Below are 21,605 nucleotides of genomic sequence, written 5' to 3' on the forward strand. Positions count from 1 at the left end.
CAAAGCTCAAACACGCAATAGGCAGACCTCATTTACGTTTGATGGCCAAACAATCGCCAAGCAGGCTTCACTTTACATTTTAAATGCATGTTTTTTGTAATAAGTTATAATAGCTCTATAAAACAATATCATGTAAATACATTAGCTACTGTTAATCAGTACAGGCTTGCAAAAAAACGGTAACATAAACGGTCAAAGTGTGACGAACCGTTTAACTGAATTTTTAATTTAAATGTGAGATTCAATGTCCTCAGTTAATCGCGCGCAGGTGTCAGGAGGGGTTTGGCGGGACACGGATGTTCTGAAGCTTCGTCGACAAACTACAAACAAGACTTTCGTGGCATCAGTTTGTGAAAAGTTAAAAAAAGTTGAAAGCAAATATCTAGGCTGACACACACAACTTAACACTACACCCAAACGGTAAATGATAATTTTCATTAATAACATCATGGCTATTAATTAGCATTAGGCTTTTAAAATAAAACGTATGCAATTATTTCACTTCTACTAACCTAGCATGTTTATCCCTATGGAGAGCCGAAAACGTATTAGTTACTACGTAATTGTCACACTTCTTTAAAAAAAAAAAAAAAAAAAATTATTCACATGAAATGTTTGTTTCTATCTATTTAATTATCGCAATCATTTCTGTAATTTATACTCGATTTTAACAGTCTCCAGAGATGTTTTCTTAAGCATTGATTAAATTCAAAGTGAATAAAAAAGAGCAATGAACATGCATATCACTGCAGGCTGAAATTTTATTTGCAAAATTAATGCAGCAAATAAACGTAAGTTTACAATTTTAACGTGTTCAATTTTAAAACACATTCAATGTAAATAGATTAGCCTATATTTTACATATTAGGCCTACCATCGCACATAATTATTTTAAAATGTTTAAAAAATCGTAATAAAAAAATTACATCAAAGAGCCACATTTATTTTTTTCTAACACAATTCTATTTTTTGAAACGATATGACAATATGAGAAACATTCTTACGTTCTGCTGTCTGTTCTTCAGGGACGCTTATGCGGGACCCCGAACTTTTCTTCAGAACTATTTCCAATAAAAATCACTTTAGAATTTGAGAATAGGCTATTTAAACTGTTGCAAGGACACATTGCCCTGAAACCAGTTGCACTGTGATGGGTCTAGTTATTTACAGATAGACCTATTTATCAATGTGACAAATATCAAATGAACGTTTTCAACAACAACAAAAACAACAACAATTAACAGACCAATAGTTAGCAAGTTTGACAATAAGTTGCAACGTTTCTCAAACGGCTCTGCCGAACTTTCTATAAAGCAGAAAACTGTAATAAACAGCCACCGGCCGCTGCCAATAGTGTTTTCGTGCCTTTGTCCTATATTTCATGTAATCATTTGCACCAGACTGGAAGGAGTAGGCTAGCCTATCGCATTTCACATTTTACATGACTCTTCCCCCCTCTTCTTCGGTTCGCAAAACTTAATGGAACCAAAGAGGCTGAGAAAACTGTACATTAGCCTACTTCCACTTACTAGTTCAGCTGTTGTGAAACTTTTCTGTCCTCTCCTCGTAAGACTTTCTTCTCGCTCGCTTGCAGATGCTTGTTGCAGACACACTCTTGGCTTCTTCACTTAAAACTCCAAAAACTGCTCTGCAGACTTTTTTTCTTTTTCCCCTCGTCTTCTCTCTGTCCTATGTGCGCTTTTCAGGAGCAGCCCAGTATACTGAACTAGCGCCCTGTCTTTGTGCCCATAACTTAAGTCTAAACACAAAAGTAAAGCGACTCGTGAAACTTCTATCGCAGTAAAGAGCGTAACGCAGTTTCTCGGGGAAAGAAGATTTGATTTGTAGAGCCTCAGCTGCCCTTTCCCTGTGCCTGACTCCTCCCTTTCGGAGAGCAGACACACTACCTCTCCTCTTTTTCCTTCTGCCCCTTTTCCCCTCCCTCTCTCCTGGTATTATACCAGCGCTCCTTCCTTAGACGGTGCAGTCATGTTTGAAGAGGGAAAACTAAATGGTCACTTTACAAGTAGCTAGGCTATGTCCGCGTGCTTATGTTAATTAGGCTACAACTTGCAACGTGTAGGCTAAGTGTACTTTTTTATTTCTATATAAAATGTGTAACTGACACTGTAATGAAAAGTGATAACGAGAAAACATTCAAAAGGACACTTTAGACCGCTTGGACGCAGCAACTTATTAAAAAGAGGATTTGTTGATTCTTAAGATTTATAAACTAAATGCTGTAGCCTACTATGGGAGAAAATGACACAAGAAACTAAAACATTCAAAGCTTGTTTAAAATGGTTCTTTCACCTTTCCAACATACAGTACAGTATATAAACTGACGTTTTAAGCAAACCCTCCATATAAACAGTAGCCTAGCCTAAGCAGATTTGGGTGTAACTCTTAAAATAGGTGTTGGGTTTTATTCTTAATAATGCAATGAAAAATATATTAAGTAATGAACTTACATTCTTCACCAACAAGAACTTTGGGAGAAAAACACTAAAACTAAATCAATTAATCTACACAAATGGTTCTGCCAAGCACATTCATTATTCATTGTAATTTCTTAGGTAAGAACTAAAATATGATAAAACTTTCTGTGAGTTGTCCTGCATTTTAACATAACGCACACAACAAAAAATATTTAGCCAAATATTATTTCACAGACAAAAATGTTTATACATTTTGATTAATAAGAGTTTTTTGAAAACTAAGACATGTTTTACATTACATTGATTAATTGTCAAAGTCTATACTTTAACACGTATCCTCATGCTTTAAAACAGGGATCCCTTTTACGCTTGAACTATATAATATATAGTATGATATTTTACGCTTGAACTATAAGCAACATGGATGTAATTTCACAATTTAAATAATATAATTTTCCAAAGCTTCATAATCAGTGACCTCATCAAGAAAACCAATACATTTTGATTAATAAGAGGGTTAAACTAAGACATGTTTTACATTACATTGATTAATTGTCAAAATCTAAAAATTAACACTTATCATCGTGCTTTGAAACAGAGCTTCCTTTTAAGTACAGGCATTTATTAAATATTTTAGTAGATTATCCCAACTCAAATAATCTTTATATGTGTTTAAACAACATCCTAATTTGTTGTCTGAAAATAAGAATCTGTAATGTCTTTCTAAGTTATAGTAATTCATTCTCATTGCATTATTTCAACAGATCAGCCAGGTATACTCTGGAGGGGAAAAATTAAAAGATTATACAGTAGAAACTATGGGAAATAAGACTCAAAGTGAGACCATGATGTTCGCAAACATCGAAAGGAAAACTGTGCCTCCTGTAGGGTTATTCCTAATCAATATACATAATCAATATACAGGGAAATTAGGCTGTTAAAAAAGACCTTCTGGGCTCACCATCAATCAATGGGGCAGCAACTGATTTTTTTCACAGTTGAAAATCACACTCTAATCTCTTAAACACAATCTGACTGCATGTGTGGCCGACAAGTCAAGTCCAATAGAGTTCATTTTATGCTGTACAAACTATACTGATGTGTCTGTTAGAGAGAAAACCTTGATGGTTGCGCAGCAATGAAAATGCATTTACCCTTAAGACACTATCAATGCTGATCTCATATCACATAGTTCAAGTAAAAGAAAATGTGCTTGCTATGATAGAAGCATGATATCATGCTCAAATTCAATGTATCTGTGTCCTGGGTTTTTTAAGCTTTTCACTTGAAATCCAAAGAAAACCAATATAGCACAACCAGTTTAGAAATGTAAAACAACCACTTAACCAATATGGATTCATTCAGATTTATAGTTACCACAAAAAAGAGGGAGGGGGTTGATGAAGAAAAAAAAACAGCAAAGCAAAACCATCTGACTAAGATTATCCATTACATATAACATCTAACATTTATACATGTAAGCTACAAAAGCCACATTAATGTGTGTTCATTTATGTATTAATTTAGTTAATTCATAATTTAATAAAATTGGTATATTTTGAGTAATGTTTTCTGTCACAAAGTGCTTTTTATTAAACTAAATACCATTTCATTTAAACGCAGATGGCGAATGAGTCTAGAAGGCCCGGACATGGATAACACGATACACCTTTTTCCCTGTTATCGCTATCATCTGTTCTGCTGAAGTGAATGGAGCGACTGATATAGAGATGTAGGCAATCAGTCAGTGTTCTTTGTGAATATCTTTGAGAGAGATGGATGAGAGAGAGAGGGTTCACGGAGGAGAGGAGGAACGAGAGGAGGGGTAAGCCAGAGTGGGGATTGGGGGTGGTTATCTGCTCCCGAAAGTATTCTATCAAAGAGGAGTCGGATCCCGGGAATTGAGATTTTGCCTGAAGGCAAGTAACCGTTGGTCTCCCAAGAACATATTCCAAAGTTGGCCTCGAAGAGCCAAAGCACACATCAAAAGCAGCAGTGGTGCCAAAGCGGTTCTGGAGGAGAAAGAAAGAAATGGGTACAGGTCCCTCCTTGGCCCGCTTTGAGCCCCTGATCTCACCCCAATTAAACAAGAATTCCTGACTATTCTAGACCTGACTCACATTGACATGGTGCACACCCTGAGACATATGTACATTCAATAGTCATTTTACCTTGCAGTTTCTGGAAAAACACACCGCGATTCACTTTTGGAGACACTTTTATGTATAACAACAAAGTAGCTTACCGAACAATCAAGCTATGGTCTAATGACATATAAGTGTTAAAATGTGTGTGTGTGTGTGCGCGCGTGTGTGTGTGTGCGTGCGTGCGTGTGTGTGTGTGTGTGTGTGTGTGTTGTAATATTTCAGTTAGGACCACTTTGAGGATTACATTTATTGGCAATCTTTGGATTTGGCGAGAGGCTTATGCTCTAAGGTACTTGAACTGCCATACTAGACAGCTTGCAATACATCCTTGAGACAAATCCCCCAAGCCTTTTAATAACCAAATGTTTCTTAGCATATGTTTACAGAAGGAGATACAATGATTACGTATATTGAGTTTCTACTATACAGAATCCACAGCTCTATTATGAAGATGCTAGGAGGTGAAGGGGTGGAGGTGTGTGTAAATGTCTGCGACAGACTGCGGAGCATTCATTGAATGAGCTTAAATACTATAGTTGATTAGAGTGTGGAGTAACAAATCAGCAGAGCATCAGCTGATATTGTTTAGCGATCGGTGGACTGCCTGAACTACACTTGAATTCCATTCGATCACTCAAGCTCTATTTCTGCATGCACCACACTTTGAATTAGAAAAATATACTAAATATTTTTAAATATCAGTTTTGTTAAAAAACAATTATAAGAAATGATAATTAACGATTCTACCAAAGGATTTGGTCAAACCAACTGTTCCCTGTGTTGTGGAGTGGACTTTTAGTTTGTTCTCTTGATTTCCTGTGCCAGTTTTCTAGTCCCTTTGTTGATTGGTTTTCTTTTATTGTCTCTCAGCCTCATCAGCCCTGTGATCGACAAGTGGACGATGATGCAATTTTCTTCTAGAAACAAACTTTATTGTATTATTTTCATGTCATCACTGTGAAGCTGCTTTGATACAATCTGTATTGTAGAAAAGCGCTATATAAATAAAGTAGGGCTGGGGGAATTAACGCGTTAATCTTTGCAATTATTTTGATTTGTTTAACGCATTTTAAAAAAAGAACGCATTTGACGCAGCAATTTTTTTGCCTCGTTTTAATGACTTCCTGTTGCGGCTGCTACAGTGAGTGTGCCGAACCAAGGTTCCAGTCCACTTTTAAACATGCACTTGCGAACTTCCCTAAGCACTTCCCCTCGGGGGAATCCCTGCCGCCATTTTGAAGTGCTTCTTTTTAAAAATGACCAAATTTGAAAGGTGAGACTTTGTTTAATATGTTTAATATCAAAAGTAACCCAAAAGTAACCTGGTCTGTCCTGTCTGTCAGCGTGTTGTCAGTGTCCTCTCTGCTCCGCGATGTGTTTTTCACTGTGTGAGAACATGGTGTGGCGTGAGAGCGGCGTAGCTTGTCGGACATAGCGACAGTAACTAAGGGGGGTGGGTCTTTGCGAGCGGTCAATTGCAGTTTCCGCCAGGAGTGGGCACTCGAGCAACGCAAGCAATGACGTACATCCGAGTGAACGAGATGGAGGGAAGTTAGCGAGTGAAGGGCATGACAATTTTGGACTGGAACGCAGCACAACCCTGTCATGATGGAGAAGGACAAGGATGGAGTTTTAGGAGGAATGTTTGCATTTTGTTTGACAAAACGAAGATGCTGTGTACAATTAGCAAAGCTGAATCCAAATACCATAGAAGCTGGATGCACCGAATTTTCGGCCGCCGAATTTTCGGTTTTTGGCCGAAAGAGAAAAAAGGCTGAAAATATGCCGCCCCGCCCCTCCGTGTTCGGCGGTCAGGTTTCACAAGCTGGTCTTTTCAAGGGGGTAATCCATCCGCCGGAAACTGAAGCTTCCCCGGGTGCCGCCATTGATTAGCGGACCCCCACCGCTAATCAACCGCTGTTAGCATTCCATTCACTCCCATTCATTTTGGCGTCTCTTTGACAGCGAATAACTTTACATCTGAGGCGTTTAAAGACTCCATTTGTCCATTGTTTATTTCTAAAGAAACACGAAAATGTATAAAAGGCTCCATTACCTTGTATCTTACGTTATGGCCCCATAGAAGCAGTTTTTGTAAAAATAGGCTAACGATTGCGTCATAACCGCGCGACTCTGCCGCACAAGTCGAGAAATTACCGTACAGACAGGCAGAGAAGCTCGCAAGCAATCGGGGGGACGTGGAGGCATAAAGTCCAATAAAGTCAAGGGGGAAGCCCATAGAGAGTCATAAAGTTGCTCCTGCTGCTAGCTCATGGACAGCTAATACTCATGCTCTCCGTCTCTGTGAGATTCGGAAGGGAATGATTCAGATTTCTCTCGGCACAGCTACTAGAAGACCTACAGCTGTCAGACACGTTGCTCACGTCACATCTACGTCGTCAAGTTCAGTTTGAGCCTGCGCAGTTCGCCCAGCCATCAGGAAGTGAGTGCTTCTAATTGATTTCACTTTTCTCAGTTGAAACCGCTGTGTCCAGTTTATATACTGTCTATGGGTCTTTTCCGCTCCTTGTGTGCGCCATGCTCTCTGTTCCGTGTGTGTGCGTGTGCGTGTGTGTGTGTGTGTGTGTGTGTGTGTGTGTGTGTGTGTGTGTGTGTGTGTGTGTGTGTGAATGTGTGTGTCTCGCTACTGCGCTCTCTGCTCAATGTTCCGCTCCGTGTTTGCGCTGCGCATTCTGTTCTGTCGTTCACGGCCCAAACGCTCCAATCATGTACCGATCACCCACTGGAAAAGTACGCTCATTTAACGTGAAATTTCTCAGTAGTAGCCTAGACTTCTGTTTGCAATAGCCCTGCCTACTGAGCTGGTATAGCCATGCTGGGCAACAAATTACCTGCTCTGATCACATGATCTGGTAATAATAGCTTTGTAGGACTATACTTTATTTTGATAATTAGTAAAACAAAACAAAAACAAAAAAAAATCTGTTAAATCTGAGCATGTTGCATAGAACCGAATGAAGAATAATATATTGATGTTTAATATTATTTGAATAGCCTATAGGGCTGTTTTCTGTTCTTTTTTTTCTGTGTTTAATTTAATTAGGTGATACTACGTTTAAATATTGATGATTACAAGCTTGGGGGAAATACGATTAATTGCAATTAATTACAGCAAATTGTGCAATTAATTAGTAAAACATTTTTATCGATTCTCAGCCCTAAAATAAAGGTGACTTGACTCAGGTGTGGTATATAGCCCTTGTGTTTCCCATGTTGTTTGTCAGGTCATGTCCTTATACTGTATGTCTGTTTGTGACATGTCGTGTTCTGGTTTTTTGCTCCTTGTGTTCTGTGTGTGTGTTTTTTTGTTTTTTTTGGTGATTAATCATGTAAAACGTTATTTTAAGGTTACGTAGTTACACGTTAGTACATGTGCTTACTATAGTAACAGTAAATTATGCACAATTACAAGTAACTAACCTTAAACCAAACCTTAACCGTTACTCTTTAGTAAATACAATGTAACTATGTCACCTGAAAAAAAATGTTTTATCTACATTTGGCTTCAGCTCTTCTGTCAGTGTTTTACTTGTTATGTCATGTTTTGGCCTCTAGAGGTCCTCATGGTGCTATCGTGCCCTGCTTATTCAATTTGTAATTAGTGTTATTAGGTTCACATGTGTCTCATTCAGATGTGTGTATTTAAGTCACTCTGTCTCATAGCCTCTTTGGTTGGTGTTTAGTTGTTCTAAAGCCGGTTGCCCAAGTAAGTGCTCTCTAACTCGGAGACATTTAATTTTCTCTTGCCTGTGGATTATTCCCTTTCTGTTTTATTTTTTTGTGGACTTTCCACAGCGCAGCGCTGTGCGCACAAGAACTCTTCACTACCGTGGCTCAGCATGGGTCCTCAGTCCAACGTCATGAAGCAGTGCTAGTCCAACAGGAGGCATTGATGGTTAAGCATTCAGAATTACTGTCTGATGTCATGACCTCTGTCCGTCAGATCTTTGATCGGCTGCCTTCTACCCAAGCTACTGCTTCAACTGCCGCTTCTGTACTTCAAATTTGTGTTCCCCTTGCAGAGCCTCGCCTCCACCACAGTGATTCTCGGGAGACCCCAGTGCTTGTTGTGGATTCCTCACTCAGTATTCCCTTACATTTGAGCTACAGCCATCATCCTTCCTTTCAGACAGGGCCAAGATTGCATATGTCATCACTCTTCTTTCGGGTAAGGCATATGCATATACCTGGGCAACAGCTGTCTGGAACGCCCAGAGCCCCTTCTGCTCAAGTTATTCTGCATTTGAAGAGGAATTCAAACGGGTCTCTGATCATCCCATCATCGGCTGTGAGGCGTCTAAACGACTGCTGTCCCTCCAGCAAGGTTGCAGAGTATGCCATCCATTTTTGCACTATTGCACCCGGGAGTGGTTGGAACGATGAGTCATTCAGACGTATGTATTTAAGTCACTCTGTCTCATAGCCTCTTTGCTTGGTGTTTAGTTGTTCTAAAGCCAGTTGCCCAAGTAAGTGTTCTATAACTCAGAGACATTTCAGTTCTAGTCCCGGCTCTGACAGACCCTAACACACTCTCAAACTTGCAATAATTTATACATCATATTATCTTGTACAACTTGCCTTGTACAATATGGTGTGACATTTATAGTTGTTTTTTCATATTAAACCATGTTTAGGTTTGTGTCATGTAAATTCAACTTGATTTCGCATAAACCATTACAGCCTTTGGCTTGCTTCGTTTTTCCCCCTTTCCCCATTTAAATAGCGCTTTTAACCATATAGATTGTTTCAAAACAGTGCCTGGTGGCTCGAGAACGATCTGAAATGCAAGTATCAAACTCGAAACGCAAGTAACTTTGTGGGCGGATCTCGGGCGCTGTTACTATTATACTAGCAGGATAAATGACTCTTGCGCCTGACGCAAATCTAAAAAGGGTTGGTCTGAAGTAGCTACATTACTCATAGGTGTGGTTTGGGCATAACGTGCAATAAACCAATCAGAGCATAATCTGACATTCCCTTTAAAAGCAGGCGCGCTTGTTTCATGGCGGATTGCTATTATAATGGCAGATTTGCCAGGCGCATGCAACTTGCGTGATGGGGAAGGGAAAGGGGTATTGGTCTGATCATCTCCAACGATTGGAAATGTTATCCTTTACCATCCCTGTGTGACAACAGCTAATTTAAATCGCATTAAATTACTATAACCAGTCCTATTAAAAAATCCATTTTGTAGTTGTTCATCGCCCCCCAGGTCAGCTTGGTAGTTTCTTGGAGGAGTTGGATGTGTTACTCTCATCCTTACCTAAGGATGGTTCTTGAAAACTTCAACATCCACCTAGAAAAGCCTCAGGCTGCTGATTTCCACACTCTGCTTGCCTCATTTGACCTCAGAGAATCTACTGCGGCTACTGACAAATCGGGTAATTAGACCTTATTTACTTGTGTCGTTGCGCCACTGACCATGCGCTAGTCACTACACTGCACACCCTCAGATCACAGACCACTCCACTTCACTTTTTTTCTTTTTAAATATTTATTTGTGTGTTTTTGCCTTTTATTAGGACAGGACAGTAGCTAGTCCAGAAGTGATGTGGGAGAGAGGGGAGATAGGAACGGGAAAGGCCCACGAGCTGGGACTTGAACTCAGGTCGCCGAAGCGCAATGGCCGTCGCCGATGTCGCCGATCGGCGCCGACCTTCCTCCTCACTCTTAACCTCAATCTGCCAATCTCTAAGCAATCTTTAGTGGTAGAAGTGATAGTTCTACCATACTTGTAGAATATGGTAGAACTACCTCTGCTGCATAATTTCAAAAGCATTAACATTGATTCCATGTGACAATATTAGATCTAAAGTAGGATTACGACAATGAGTTGGTCCTGACATGTGTTGTCTAGAATGTCTGTAAATGCCAATCCCAATGTGTCTTTTTCACTATCTACATGGATATTAAAATCACCAACAATTAGTGCTTTATCTACAGTAAGTACAAACTCCAATAGAAAATCAGCAAATTATTTTATCAAATCTGTATGGTGCCGTGGTGGCCTGTATACAGTAGCCAGCACAAATGTCAAATGGGATAAGTACTCTCACTGGACACAGGTAACTCTGACGTGACCAAGGTAGGTACTAAAACCAAACCTCCTGGTAATGGTGTATTTGCACTTACTGATAATGTTCATTCTAATAGGCATGGCCACAAACGATGGACTAAGAGTTTCTTTAGGGATCAAGAAACAACATTCAGGCAGGGCCATGCCCATAACCTCCACATCTAGCTCCATGTAACCCAAATAGGGAATGTCTAAACCGTTGGCTGCAGTGATCTTCAGTCAACCTGAGGTAGACAACACATCACTCTCATGTTCCCAACCCCTTCTTCCCATAACATCTGAATTGCGTTACAGATGCTCTCAGAAGAACCCCTCAATAATATTACTGACCTGTAGTCTAGCAAGCATGACACTGGCTCACCCTTGATTTTCAAGTCCATCATTAGCCACATTCCAACAGCCCATTCAAGGAACCTGTCCCGAATAGTTCCCGGAGGTGGTAAACCAGAGACTATCCCTCACGCAGCCTAACTCAGGGCAACAAAAAGGACCTTGCCTTTCTTGCCCTTCAGTAGTCCTGGCAGCACTCTCAGGTCTTCCTTCCTGACCATCCTTGTTATACTCCCCGCTAAAAGGTTGAACCTGGCTTTCACGAGGAACATAAATGTATGAGCGGGTTAAGTTACCAACAGCCCTATTGGACAGAGTGTCGTTCCTTCAATCACTTGAAAATAGTAATGCAACATGATATCAAAATATTACAACACATATGGCAGAGGAAATACTGTACAAAGAACAAAACATAAGTACATTTTTTATATTACCCATTTTCACATCACTTGAGAGAAATGAGAGAAAACAACATTCACATAACGATCAGCTCCTACATAACACCACATGCACTTCACGAGGGCTGAAATCCTCAATATAATGTTGTAAATAATCACATCAAACACAAATCAAATGAAAAGCACATGAAACATTTGAAAAATTAGGCGTGTAAAATTTCTTAATGCCAACTGAACAGGCCTACACCGCATGGTGTGACGTCATATCACCGTGGACATTACACACGACATAGCTTTTCAATAACACCACAAAATATACATTCACAAATGGTATTTATCAAGATTATAATCACAAAACATTGTATTTACCCATGGATGATCTCAAAAACTTCACAATGTGCTGCTCTTCGAAACTGACGTACCGAAGCTTTTCGAGATCCCGAAGCGAAGATGTTTCGAAACACTGATCCGAAAGCGTGATTCAAAACACCCATGTCCATTCACTACGGCTAAGTGAAGCTTCGGAGTGTTTCGACAGGTGGCATGGTCCGCCGAATCAGCGTTTGATTGACACGGTCCCCGACAGACCACACAATCGCACATCTGTATAAAAGTGAAGTCATCTTGACCTCGTGGGTTTTTGTGAGAGGAGTTTGATTTTGAGATAGCGGATTTTTGGTGATATAGTGACATTTATAGTGCGATTTGTTTAGTTATATTTAGGCTTACATTTAAATGTACACATTGACTGATAGGCTGGAGACAGACAGAATATACATATAGTGACACATTAACAGATGCATAGAAATATATATAGACAGAAAGATTAATGGATAGGTACATATATAGATACACAGATAGATACATAGATAGATTCATAGATAGATACATACACATAAATAGATTAAGATAGATAGATAAATACAAATAACATTATGCGCAGAGCCTACAGGTTACAAGCTTCACATATTAATAATAATAATAATAATAATAAGTTTATTTTATATAGCGCCTTTCTAAAGACTCAAGGTCGCTTTACAATAAATTACAAAACACATGACATAGAAACATGACATAAAAACATGACATAGAAACTGTGAAGATATATATAGAAGCAGAACATAGATCAGGGGTCGGGGAAACAAGTGACAAAAAGATATGTTTTAATGTGGGTTTTGAAGTCATGTAGTGATGAGAGATTACGGATATGTTGAGGAATGGAATTCCAGAGAGTTGGGGCAGCGCTGCAAAATGCTCTACCACCAAACGATGCTAGTTTGTGCCGTGGGATCATCAACAGAACGGTATCCGAAGATCTAAGTGTGCGAACAGGGGAGTATGTATGGATGAGATCAGAAATATAGTTGGGGGCAAGACCATGGAGTGCTTTAAATGTAATAAGGAGTATCTTGTACTGAATGCGATAGCGAATGGGTAACCAATGTAGACTGCGTAAAATTGGAGTAATGTGGGAAGATTTCCTTGGGCGAGTGAGGACTCTGGCGGCAGAGTTCTGGATATATTGAATTTTATTTAATGATGAATTGGGTAAGCCATAGAAAAGTGAATTGCAGTAGTCAAGCCGTGAACTGATGAAAGCGTGAACTAGGGTCTCAGCATCACTGGTGTTAAGAAAAGGACGTAAGCGTGCAATATTGCGAAGGTGGAAGAAGGCAGACTTAGTGAGCGAGGAGATGTGAGGAAGGAAGGAAAGAGAGGATATACCCAGGATATACCCTATACCCAGGTTTTTGACAGTGGTGGAAGGTTGAACTAGAACTCCAGCAATATTGACATTGTCAACACAGACACGGGATGTACTGTAGTTTGAGGTGAACCAATAAGAAGTAAATCTGTTTTATCGGTGTTAAGTTTGAGAAAATTAGTGGTCATCCAAGCTTTTATTTCATCAATACAAGCTGATATGGAAAGCGTTGGGAAAGGTGCATTGCGTTGAGAATGGATGTATAATTGGATATCATCTGCATAGCAGTGGAAATTGAAGCCATGATGACGGATGATATTACCTAATGGGAGCATGTAGATGATAAAGAGAAGAGGGCCAAGAACAGAACCCTGAGGAACACCGTGCGGGACAGAGGCAGAAGTGGACTTAGACTGGCGGATGGAGATGTAATGTTGGCGATCGGACAGGTAGGAGGTGAACCAGGATAGGGCAGTTCCAGAAATACCAAGAGCAGAGAGTCGTGAAATGAGAATACTATGAGAGATTGTATCAAATGCAGAGGAAATGTCTAGAAGAATTAGAATACTGGTGGAGCCGGAGTCAGTGGCTACAAGGAGATCATTGACAACCCTAAGAAGTGCAGTCTCAGTGCTGTGGAGGGTGCGAAAACCGGATTAAAAACATTCATAGAGGTTGTTGGATGACAGATGAGTTTGAAGTTGAGCAGCAACCACTTTCTCAAGTAGTTTTGAAAGAAATGGTAGATTAGAAATTGGTCTGTAGTTGACCATGTCAGAGGGGTCGAGGCCAGGTTTCTTTAGAACAGGAGTAACGGCAGCAGTTTTTAGTTCAAGAGGAACAACACCAGTGAATAGAAGTTGAGAGATGAGAAGTGAAATCAATGGTGAAATAACGGGTGCACATTTTTTAAGTAAAGTAGTAGGAGCAGGATCAAGATGACAGGAAGATGAGTTTGCTTTGTTGATTAGCTCAGAGATATAAGCAGGGGTTGGAGGGGCAAAATCAGTGAGAGTACCAGGTGTAGAAGTGGTGAGGAGGTCATGCGTGAGAACAGTAGAGATCATGGATGGGAAGAGATTATGGATACTATCCATTTTACTTTAAAAGAAGTGCAGGAATGACTCAGAGAGGTCTGCTGAGTTACTCATGACAGGCGCAGGAGGGTTGGTGAGTTTGTTGACTATAGAAAACAGTGATTTTGGTCGAGAGGATGCATTGTTAATGATGGTAGAGTAGTAACTAGAGCGTGCAGTATTTATAGCAGATTTGTATAACTGAATATGGTCATTGTAAGCAGTAAGGTGAACAGTTAAACCAGTTTTCTTGTAAAGGCGTTCAAGACGACGACCAGCTGTTTTTAGATTGCGAAGTGCAGGGGTAAACCAGGGAGACGTGTGTGTAGAAGGCACAAATCTACGTTTAAGAGGGGCGTGAATATTGAGGGCAGTGGAAATACAGGCGTTATATTTGGTAAGGATATCGAGGGAGCTTGTGTGTTCAGTGATGTCAGAGAGATGAAGTTGTATAGATTCAGAAAATAGCAGTGTGTAGCGATGGGGACCCGTTAATAAACATTTATGAGTATTTCTCTAGATTTAGTTTGGTTTGTTCGGGCGCCAGCCAGGCATGTAACCCTGGCAATAAGTAAATTCTCACAAAAACCCATCAGCTACATGTGAAGAAGATATTTGGAAAGGGAGACTTAAATTAAACTTATAGAAACCAACAGATTCCAGATTCGTATAACCATTTATTGGAGGAATGCAGCCCCAATTTACTTCAAAGCAACAAAACAATATTTCACGTTCACCGTTGTGGCGGTAACACATAACCATGAAAAGAAACAAGAAAGAGGGACAAAAAATAAACAAATAAACATTCAGCATAAACTATAAAGAAATATATATTTTCCTCGTTATAAGAGGGAAACTCTCGTGATTTACTCAGGGGAACAATGGCGTTGACACTGGCAAATTTTATGTGACAGTCACAATATAAGTGGTGAAAGAAAGTCCAACTTTATATTCTGAGACAGTCAAGGGAAAAGTTCGGCTGATTGTGTGTGTTGTGAGCATGTGCATGTACGGTGGGTGCGCCAAGTCTGTACCCGATACTGCTGGTCTTCGTAGGAGTCTTTGAGAAGTAGGCTACAGGATCTTCGTTTCCAGCACAATCCATGTACACGTTAAGAAGAGTAATCCAAGGCAACGCACCTCTCCCGGCTCCCGAGATAGAGAGCGTCCGAGCCGCTCAGTTTCACTTTCATTTCCATCGTCACGTCATCCGCACCCAGATAAACCCCGGACACCACCAGGACACTGCAAACTCCCGTCATACTTCTCTCCCAGGGAAGTCACTTTTCATACCGAAGCACACAACTTCTGCACATTCCTCGAACAAACGGCACATTCCTCGCACAAACAGCACACTTCACTTCCCCGTTACCCGTTCACTTCCGCCTTTCATGTCACTTTCATTTCCTCCTTAAATAGTTTGTCACACCGATCATCCTCTTCTGATTGGTTAAAGAAAAAACTACATTTAAATAATAATAAAGTGGCTTACGAATTCTGTTCTGCCACACTCCCTTCCCCAGGGAAAAAACAACTCCTAGTTGTTGGACTAAGAGGTACCTTAAAATCCCAGGAAATCTTCCTCATCCGAGGTCTCCTGAAAAATCTCTTGCAGTTTCTCCTTGTTGCGAAACTCTAATTCCTCCGCAGTAGGGAAACAAGGTTTCAAATTGCACACATGGACATTACGCACATCCTCTCCTGTGGACTCTAGAGCAACTCTGTAGTTTACTGGACCTAACTGTTGGATAATGCGGTATGGTCCTTTCCACTTCGGTGCCAACTTGGCACTGAAATTGCGCTGGGCATTAGATTGCGGAAAATTCCGGATCCATACTCTGTCTTTCTCTTGGAAAGTTACATCTCGTCTGTTTTTGTTGTAATTTCTCAATTGTCTTACTTGTGCTTTTTTACAGTTTTCTTTGGCCTTCTTTTGGAGTTGAGACAACTGATGGACAATGTCGTAGGAAGGACCAGAAGGCGACAGGTTGCGTCCATGCAACAGTTTATCCAACGGGCTATGAATTTTTCTACCCAGGTGAAGCTCAGCAGGGGTCATTCCGATAGATTCCTGCACGGCAGTATTGAGTGCGAAACGGAGTTCTGGTAGGTTGTTATCCCAACCTTTGTGATTGTCTTCCACAAAAGCAGATATCATAGACTTCAGAGTACGGTTAACTCTTTCCGTCATGTTAGTCTGCGGATGGTAAGCTGTGGTTAATTTGTGGGTCATACTCCATTTTTCACACAGTTCAGTGAACAAAGCTGAAACAAACTGTGATCCTCTGTCTGACAAAACATAGTCAGGCACCCCCCATCGGGTAAGCACTTCTCTCCGCAGGATTTCAACAATAACTGGAGCAGTAGCCTGTCGCATGGGGAATAACTCTACCCATCGTGAGAAATAATCAACAAAGACGAGTAAGAATGCGTGTTGTTTGGAGCTTCTTGGTAATGGGCCCATTATGTCTACTCCAAGCATTTCATTAGGTCTTGACGTAAGGATTGGTTGGAGTTTTCCTGCTGGTTTCCTATTGTCACTCTTGAGTGTTTGACATTTCACACAACTCTTGACATACTTCTTGACATCAGTCCACATACCATGCCAGTAGGCCACATCTTGTACTCTTTTATAGGTTTTAAAGATTCCAAGGTGTCCGCTGAGGGGGCTTGAATGATAGAATTGGAGAATGGTGGGAATAAAGATGCGAGGTACGACAACACGGTATTGAATTTGACCATCAGTCAGGTGAGTAACGTGGTATAACTTGTCTTCTACCACAGCATACTGTTCCTTCTCAGTAAGTTCATCTTTGGCCAAAACTTGAAATATTTTTGTGATTTCAGGATCACGGTGTTGTTCGTCCCAGATGCGCTCAGGGCTGATGGGAAATTCTGGATCTTCCTTTTGGCTTGTGTACACATTACACTCAGGTAAATGATACACCCGTGACAGAGCATCAGGAGCAACGTTCAACTTCCCTTTTCGATATTCCAACACAAAATCAAATCTTTGCAGTCGAATAGCCCATCGAATGAGTCGACTAGTTGTTTTAGTGGAATTCATGACCCATTGCAAGGAAGAATGATCCGTAACCACGGTGAACAAACGGTGTTCCAGGTAGTGTTGCCACTTGTCAAGTGCCCACACCACTGCTAGGCACTCTTTCTCTGTGGTGGAGTAGTTAATCTCTGCTTTATTTAAAATTCGACTAGCGTAAGCGATGACTTCTTCATTGCCCTGCTCCTTCCGCTGGGTCAACACAGCACCTAGGCCAGTGTCACTCGCATCAGTATACACTGTGAATGGTAATTGTAGGTTGGGATGTCCCAGTATAGGTGGTGTGGTAAGACAAACTTTCAAATAATCAAAAGCGTGTTGACATTGTGATGTCCATTGAAAAGCTTGACCTTTTTTCTTCAAGGTATTGAGTGGTTCAGCAATCCTTGAAAAATTTGGGACAAATCGATGATACCATCCAGTTAATCCCAAAAAACGCTGGACTTCCTTGAGATTACGAGGAACTGGGTAGGTATGGATGGCTTCCACCTTACTGGGATCTGCAGTAATACCTTGACTGTTGACTACGTGACCAAGGAAGGTGATCTCACGAAGACAGAACTTACATTTTTCCAGGTTCAGGGTTAGACCAGCTGTTTGCAGTTTCTGCAAGACGGTCTGGATATCAGATAAATGTTGATCCATAGATGACGAGTAAATGATAATGTCGTCTATGTAGACAAAACACATGATTCCAAGCAACTCTCTCAGGACTACCTCCATAAGTCGTTGGAACGTTGCCGGTGCATTTTTTAGGCCGAAAGGCATAACATTAAAATGATATAGCCCACCAGATGTAACAAAAGCAGTCTTTAGCTTGCTCTCCAGTTCCATGGGAACTTGCCAATACCCACTCTTAAGGTCCAAGGTGGAAAAAATTGAAGCACCAGAGAGTGACTCTAGAATCTCTGTGATGTTAGGCAGTGGATAAGCATCGCTCTCGGTGAGGGCATTGACCTTTCTATAGTCCACACAGAATCGTAGAGTTCCATCCTTTTTAGGAACTAAGACAACCGGGGAGGCCCATGCAGAATGAGAGGGTTCTATGATGCCAGCACTTAACATGTCTGTGATCTGTTCTTTAACTATGGCTTGCTTTACAGGGGTGAGCCGATACGGTCGTTGTTTGATGGGTACCTGTTGGCGCATGTATAGGCAGTGTTGAAGAACATCGGTTCGTCCTGGCTGACGAGTGCAAACTGTTGGGTGCAATTCCAGGATCTGGCGTAACTTAAATTCTTCACTGTGAGACAAGATTGCTTCTATAATCACTTTGTCAATTAAGGCTTGATCCTCTGTAGAATCAGTCTCTCGTGATGCCACTAGAAGTTGTGGTGGAGGAACAGCGCTCAGTAGAGAAAGGTTTTGTTGAGAACGTTCGAACTGCCTGTTTTTCCTTGGACATGGAACTCTACTTCTAGGTAGGCTTGCTTGTCCCGGTTGGAAAAAGTATTCCACTTCAGGTGCACATTTAAAAAAATATTTCCCATCAGAAATGTTGAGTTGAAGTCCACTTAAAAAAATGAAATCCAACCCTAAAACTGTTGCATAAGTCAAAGATGTTGAGGTAAGGACTGCAGCACTCAAAGAAAAACTCTGATTATGGAGCAAAATCAGTACATTGACCCATCCCAGTGGAACTTCGGCCTCACCATTCGCTAGATAGAGGGGTCCTGAGGTCCATGGATGAAGACTCTCTTGAGGTGTAAGTTCCCTCCACAAACTCTCATGAATGAGGGTGTAGCTGGCTCCGGTGTCTAAAATAGCCTTACCTTTCCAGGCACCAATATTAATAGGAACAACCAGTTGTTGTGGTACTGTACATTGTGGGTTGTTAGCAACATGGGTCATTGTTGGTTCGGTTTTTACGATTGAGACAGCATTATGGGAGGGTTGACCACCTTGTTTTGGACTTTGATGTGGTCTCTTACTTTGAGATGGCTGTGACTGTTGAAATGATTGATTAGAAGATGCATAACCAGGGCAGTTTCCTGGAGGATGATGTCCTTTACACCGCCAGCACTGAACAGGTGTCTTGTCCATCTGTCGAACCACAGGTGCTCGGGGTGACATAGACTGTTGTTTGTGTTGAAAATTGTTCTCATATTGGAGTTGCTGTTCATTGTCCTTCTCCAGTTGATGCCCTAGCTTCACTAACTCCTCCACTGTAGATACTCGACTACGGAGCTGGCTGGCAAGGTAAGGTTTAATATTTTTCAAAATAAGTTTTACTATTTCATTCTCTGTTAATGTTGACTTCCATCTCTTGCATAAGGCTCTGTATGAAAAAGCAAAGTCTCTGATGGGTTCTTTTTCTCCTTGAGTTCTTACTCTAACTCTTTCTGCCAACTCGTCCTCATAATCTTCGGAAAGAAATGCAGAGAGGAAGGCTGCTTCAAATTCAGTCCAGGTGAATACAGAGGTACGCGCAACTTCCCACCAGTCACGAGCAGTTCCATACAAGACTGTACGGAATGTAGCTAGTAGATCTACATCTGGCAAAGGATGCAATGCCAGAAAATCTTGACATCGAGTTAAGTAATTCAGCGGATCTGGATCATCATGTGGTTTTCCGAAAGTGGGAAAGGTAAGTCGTAGATGATCACTTTTAGCTAGCGGTACAGATGTAGTGGTAGTAGTAGTTGGTATAGAACTTGGTAATGACTTAACATCGGCTGGAGATACTTCCTGTTGGTTAGTAGTCATCTCTTTCATCTTTTCAACCTGGGTTTGTAGTTGATCAGACATGTCTGACTGAAATTCTTGAGTATCACTGCAAAAGGCATCCATTTGTTTTTTGTGTTGATGAAATTCTTTGTTGAACTGTTCTTGACTGTTTTTCAGACTCTGGAATGTGGCTTTAAAGTCCTGCTGAACTTCGGCTTGAAGCTGTTGGACCAGGAACCGCACTTCAGACACGACCGAAGCCTCTACTTTACTTAAATCTTCTGAGATCAGTCGCTTGATGGTTGTGGACCATTGCTCCATCTCAGTTTTCATTTGGTGTTGGTTGTCAGTGATACTCTTCAGTAATTGTTGTTGATTGTCTTCCATTTTAACCACCGTTGTTGAAAAATTTGTCGAATATTCAATAAACTGAGCTTTCACCTCCTGGTTAAGTTCTGAAACTGCATTCTCCTGTTGCTTGATGAATTGCTTGAGAGTATCCAAGTCTTCTTGTACTTGTCTGGTCAGTAGCTGAATTCCTCTGCCGGGTGTTTGAAGTTCACATGGTAACTCCTGCCGTCCCACAGAAGATGAAGTTTCAGGGGTGGTGCAAATCTGCATAGGATCTGATTGTGGTTCCCAGGTAAGGTGTTGCACTGGAGGGCTGCCAGTCATGGTGGAGGATACAAACTGCACTCGTGATCCATGTTGATCAATATGGGTAAGACTGGGAATATAGGGATATGAAGTGATAGGGATTTGTGGCTGCCAGCGGGGGGTTTCCACTTCTGGTACTTCCACCTCAACAAAAGTTGAGGGGGAGGGTGGACCGGTGGCCATGTCAGTATGAGGGAAAAAAAAAATAAAAAATTATTAAACAAAATTGTCTGTGTGTCTTTTGTTGGGGGGGCGAACAACAAACTTGGCGAAAATAACAAATGTTAATTGATTCAGGCCAAAATAACAAACTGACAATATTCAAATTGTAAATACGTTAACTGACAAAAAAAAACCTAGGTCAAAATAAACTAACCCTCAAAATTCAGCAGATCAGTACACAAATGTCAAAATGCAAATAACTAATGCAAAGCTTACGTTCACTCTGACGGAAATTCAAATTCATACAAGAGTCCACACTTTGCATTCAGAATCACAGGCAAAAAGCAAAAGAAAAAACTGAATTTTTCCCAAAAGTTCAGTTCAATTCACATTCACCGTTTCAGCTAAATTAACTTCCTTCAAGCCCAAAAATCAGTAAATAGTCACTTCGTGAATTTGAATTGAATGACCCATATCAATATCTGTTCCACTGATTTTTTACTGTTGGTTCAGTTCAATTTAGCTGAAACGGTGAATGTGAATTGAACTGAACTTTTGGGAAAAATTCAGTTTTTTCTTTTGTGAATATTGAGGGCAGTGGAAATACAGGCGTTATATTTGGTAAGGATATCGAGGGAGCTTGTGTGTTCAGTGATGTCAGAGAGATGAGGTTGTATAGATTCAGAAAATAGCAGTGGATCAACAGAATTGAGGTTACGGTATGTTATAGTAGATTTCACCCTGAGGCGGGGAAGAGGCATTTCACATTTTAGTTCAACGAGTAGGTGATCAGACAGTCCAATTTGAGAACCATGCACGGAAGTATTATGTAGACCAGTTGTGCAGACGAGATCAAGTGTGTGACCT

The 21,605-nt window shown here is 40.7% G+C and overlaps 1 protein-coding gene across 1 annotated transcript in view; it reads right to left on the reverse strand.

Moving 5' to 3' along the window:
• gli3 (GLI family zinc finger 3) overlaps positions 1-1,881 on the reverse strand; it is a 154,167-nt gene extending 152,286 nt beyond the window's left edge. Inside the window, exon 1 of the mRNA XM_079601951.1 lies at positions 1,530-1,881. The gene's annotated coding sequence lies outside the window, so the exon portion shown is untranslated. The remainder of the gene's footprint in view (positions 1-1,529) is intronic.
• Positions 1,882-21,605: the final 19,724 nt, after the last annotated feature.

Source organism: Phoxinus phoxinus, assembly GCF_949152265.1.
Source record: "Phoxinus phoxinus genome assembly, chromosome: 24".
Taxonomy (NCBI): domain Eukaryota; kingdom Metazoa; phylum Chordata; class Actinopteri; order Cypriniformes; family Leuciscidae; genus Phoxinus; species Phoxinus phoxinus.